Source organism: Cucurbita pepo, chromosome 8 (assembly GCF_057944985.1).
Source record: "Cucurbita pepo subsp. pepo isolate OVF chromosome 8, ASM5794498v1, whole genome shotgun sequence".
NCBI classification, from domain to species: Eukaryota; Viridiplantae; Streptophyta; class Magnoliopsida; order Cucurbitales; family Cucurbitaceae; genus Cucurbita; species Cucurbita pepo.
In genome coordinates, this window is record NC_141805.1 from 7,142,884 (window position 1) to 7,148,170 (window position 5,287).

Sequence of the window (5,287 nt, forward strand, 5' to 3'; positions counted from 1 at the left end):
ATGTTTTAAGAACTTTTTCTGGGGAATGATTAGGCATGACGATTTAGAATAGAATGTCGAAGAAATGGAGGGTATAAAGCAGTAAAAAGGTGCTTAAAATCCAAACCCTAATTCAGAAACCCCAAATCGGGACGTTTGAAAAACGTGCTAAAAAAACCGAGTAATTGTCCATGTTTTAAGAAACGTTTGTGGGGAATGCTTAGGCATGATGATTTAGAATAGAATGTCGAAGAAATGGAGTGTATAAAGCACTAAAAAAGGGCTTTAAATCGAAACCCTAATTCGGAAACCCCAAACCGGGACGTTTGAAACACGTGCTATAAAAACCGATAAACTGTCCATGTTTTTCGAAATTTTTATGAGGAATGATTAGGCTTGATGATTAAGAATAGAATGTCGAAGAAACGGAGTGTATAAATCAATAAAAAAGTGCTTAAAATTTAAACCCTAATTCGGAAACCCCAAACCGGGACGTTTGAAACACGTGCTAAAAAACCGAGTAACTGTCCATGTTTTTCGAAACTTTTTTAGGGAATGATGAGTCATGATGATTTAGAATATAATTTGAAGAAACGGAGTGTATAAAGCAGTAAAAAAAGTGCTTAAAATCGAAACCCTACTTCGGAAACCCCAAACCGGGACGTTTGAAACACGTGCTACAAAAATCGGGGAACTGTCCATGTGTTTTCAAAACTTTTCTGGGGAATGAATAGGCATACTGATTAGAATAGAATGTTGAAGAAACGGAGTGTATAAAGCAGTAAAAAAATGCTTAAAATCGAAATCGTAATTCTGAAACCCCAAACCGGGACGTTTGAAACAGGTGCTAAAAAAATCGAGTAACTGTCCATGTTTTAAGAATCTTTTGTGGGGAATGATTAGCAATGATGATTTACAGAATGTTGAAGAAACAGAGTGTATAAAGGAGTAAAAAAGTGCTTAAAATCGAAACCCTAATTCGGAAACCCGAAACTGGGACGTTTGAAACACGTGCTAAAATAATCCAGTAACTGTCCATGTTTTTCGAAACTTTCATGGGGAATGATTAGGCATGATGATTTAGAATAGAATGTCGAAGAAAGCAGTAAAAAAATGCTTGAAATCGTAACCCTAATTCGGAAACCCCAAACCGGTACGTTCGAAATAAGTACTACAAAAACCGAGTAACTGTCCATGTTTTTCGACACTTTTATGGGGAATGATTAGGCATGATGATTTAGAAGAGAATGTCGAAGAAACCGAGTGTATAAAGCAGTAAAACGTGATTAAAATCGAAATCCTAATTCGGAAACCCGAAACAGGAACGTTTGAAACACGTGCTAAAAAAACCGAGTAACTGTCCATGTTTTAAGAACCTTTTGTGGGGAATGATTAAGCATGATGATTTAGAATAGAATGTCGAAGAAACGGAGTGTATAACGCTGTAAAAAAGTGCTTAAAATCGAAACGCTAATTCAGAAACCCCAAACCAGGACGTTTGAAACACGTGCTAAAAAACTGAGTAACTGTCCATGTTTTAAGAACCTTTTGTGGGGAATGATTAGGCATGATAATTTATAAGAGAATTTCGAAGAAACTGAGTGTATAAAGAAGTAAAAAAGTGCTTAAAATCGAAACCCTGATTCGGAAGCCCCAAACCGGGACGTTTGAAACACGTGCTAAAAAACCGAGTAACTGTCCATGTTTTAAGAAACTTTCGGGGGGGAATGATTAGGCATGATGACGTAGAAGAGAATGTCGAATAAACCGAGTGTATAAAGAAGTAAGAAGTGCTTAAAATCGAAATCCTAATTCGGAAACCCCAAACCGGGACGTTTGAAACACGTGCTAAAAAACTTATTAATTGTCCATGTTTTAAGAACTTTTTTTGGGGAATGATTAGGCATGACGATTTAGAATAGAATGTCGAAGAAATGGAGGGTATAAAGCAGTAAAAAGGTGCTTAAAATCCAAACCCTAATTCAGAAACCCCAAATCGGGACGTTTGAAAAACGTGCTAAAAAAACCGAGTAATTGTCCATGTTTTAAGAAACGTTTGTGGGGAATGCTTAGGCATGATGATTTAGAATAGAATGTCGAAGAAATGGAGTGTATAAAGCACTAAAAAAGGGCTTTAAATCGAAACCCTAATTCGGAAACCCCAAACCGGGACGTTTGAAACACGTGCTATAAAAACCGATAAACTGTCCATGTTTTTCGAAATTTTTATGAGGAATGATTAGGCTTGATGATTAAGAATAGAATGTCGAAGAAACGGAGTGTATAAATGTAACACCCCGCTCATCGTCAACGCGATTCACAGGAGTTACTACTAGCCTCAATAATAAACTCCGACAACCAATGATAAATTTCAAAAAAAAAAAATATTTCCAAAAACATCAAGTAAAACATTTCAAACCAGTGCTATTTAAACTTAAAACAACCGAAGTAGATTCTTGACAGCGAAAGCATAAGTACACAAAACAGACACAGACATGGGTTCCCAAATAGTTCCTAGCCCGCTGGTCTCGCCCTCGTCCTCGGTTGGCCTGCATCAACTAAATCTGGAAAGAAAAGTTAAAAATAATTTTGATGAGTAATTAAATTACCCAGTAAGTAGCCAACTTTATCTTTCATGAATTCATAACTAATCTTTCCAGGTGTTTTTAAATTTTATTCGTCATTGACTCCTAGTTTCTCTTACTAGGGTCATCTGTTCATTAATGAGGTATCTCAGCTACCTCCAGCTTAACATAGCAAATGTTTTTAAGTTTTATTCGACATTGACTCCTAGTTTCTCTTACTAGGGTCATCTATTCATTAATGAGGTATCTCAGCTACCTCCAGCTAGGTTACTGACTCTCTCTCGATATGCTTATCTAGAATTTTCGGACTCGTATGTAAGACTCGCTCTCGGTCAAATACGGCCCGTCTACTAATTGCTCTGGCGGCCTGTTTATCTCATATACCAACGGTCAGGAGTACTCATGCTCCCTGACTTAGCACACAGCGCGTTGGCCAGGAACTCCGCGGGAATTAGTAGACTATCATACTCATATAAATAAGCCATAGCTCAACAACCAATAAGCATATCTTAGAGTCATAACCTTTCTATTAACATGCATAACATACTCACAGTTACTGCATGTTTTCATACATGTATCATGTTCAACACATAGAACATTCTGACAATCATTTATACCATGCTTACATCACAGGCAAGCAGTCACAATATACAATAAACACTCAATATCATCAAAGCTTATCATAACATATTAAGTTCTTAATCAGGTAAACAACATACTCACATGTTGTAAAACAAGTTAAGAACTAGTTCAAAGGTCGATACGCTACTTACCTGGTTTCGAATCCCTTTCTCTCTTGATTGTACATTTAATAGGGTATTTCAACACAATTCCTTTCGATTAGACCTATATTTCACCATTTTCAAGGTAAGTATAGGTCAATCTAGGTAGAACAGGTCAAAACAAATCGAACGGGACAAATCCGGAACCCAAAATGATGCTTCACGCGCCCTCACGCGCCCTCACATCCTCGGTGTGTCTGTCCCACGCGCCAGGAGCACGCCCAGTCGCACACCCAGTCGCGGCCCCTCACGCGCCTGCGTGTAGTGCACGCGCTCCTTCTTCTTCCTTGCGTTTTCTGAAATTTTCCCATCTTTTCTGTTAATACCTACTATATCCCGAAGCCATATCCTCCTTCTACGATTCGAATTTCATCCTGATTCCTTCTACAAATTTATAGATCTCCTTATTACGATTCTAACAAGCCCTATTTCATAACTCATTATACAATATGAACCAAGATATCGAGATTTAAAGGTTCGGTGATATGGGTTTTTCGTTACCTTCGAATCACCGTCCGATTCAGCTCGTGGCCGTATCCCCTTCCTCAAATGATTCCTCAGCAATAACCCCTCTTCCTTTACCCTCGATTGATGTCCAATTTTAAGCAACCAAAACTCGAATTCTCAAAAATTTCCTCCTCTGTTTTCTGGGTTTTTCGCTAATCACTCTTCTTCGTTTTTCTTCCTTTTTAAAACCTAATCAAGGCCCTAATACGCTTCCATACCCTCTAACAATCCACTCATCCATCCCACACCTCCATCTTCCTCTCTTTTCTTTCTTTTCCCTTCAATCCACCTGTCCATTCTTCCGTTCTCCATGGCAGCAGCTTCAAGCTGCTGCTGTCTTTTTCTTTTTCTTTTTTTTTTTTTTTTTCTTTTTTTTTTTTTTTTCTTTTTTTTTTTTTTTTTTTTTTTAATTAATTAATTTATTTTTTTTTATTTAATTTATTTATTTATTATTTTCGGGTTATTACAATTCTACCCTCCTTTTAAAAACTTTCGTCCTCGAAAGTTCCTAACTTTAGGAACAAATGTCAATATTCGAGTATTAACTCTTCTTGTTCCCAAGTAGCTTTCCAAAATTATTGCTTCTTTCATAAAACTTTAACGGAGGTAATGTCTCTACTACACAAAAATTTCATCTCCCGTGTCAAAATCTTAATAGTCTGTTCTCCGTAGCTTAGATTCTCTTCCACGGTAAATCTTTATAACGAAGAACATACATAGGATCTTCAGTATATTTACTTAACATCGAAACATAAAAAGCATTATGTACAGCTTCTAATGCTAGTATGTAGGCTACTGGCCCAACTCTTTCGAGAATCACAAAAGGTCCAATAAAACGTTGGCTAAGTTCTCCCCTCTTACCATATTAAACTCTAGATTTCAAGAATAGGTGCGATCTTCAGGAACACGTGGTCCCCCACGTCAAACTCTAAGTTCTTCCTTCTAACATCAGCATAACTCTTCTGACGACTTTGAACGATCAGAATTCTTTTCCTAATCTTCTGTATCGCCTCATGGGCCATTCGTAACAAGTTTGGACCCAACTACTATTTTCTACCTACCTCATTCAAATAAATCGGAGTTCGACACTTCCATCCATAACATATCTAAAAAAGAATCATCGGAATGTACAGTATCGAGAGACTCATGTGCCTCACATAGAATCTTTCTCTTGATCTCTACATCGCTTGGCACACATGTTCAATTTCGCCATTTCAAACATCCATCACCTGTTATCAAGAAATCCGTGATTTGTTCAGTCTCAAGTTGCTTCACAACTTTTGAAAAATAAGGGTCCCTCTGCTGACCTTGAATAATTTGTTGCTGCAACGTCAGACAGATAGTCATAAGAGCTAGCTGAGCTGTCGCTTCCCCAACTAACACGGCTATCTGAGCTCGTTCAAACTCCATCTGAATTGTTGGGTTGGCTCATCA

General features: G+C 37.6%; 1 long non-coding RNA gene across 1 annotated transcript; it reads right to left on the bottom strand.

Annotated features, from left to right (window-relative positions):
• Nucleotides 1-2,380: 2,380 nt before the first annotated feature.
• Nucleotides 2,381-4,950, bottom strand: LOC147791468 (uncharacterized). The gene is made up of 2 exons (XR_015422079.1): nt 3,338-4,950; nt 2,381-2,543 (listed from the first exon to the last, which is right to left on the bottom strand). It is a non-coding gene; the product is annotated as an uncharacterized LOC147791468 (long non-coding RNA).
• Between the last annotated feature and the right edge of the window lie 337 nt (nt 4,951-5,287).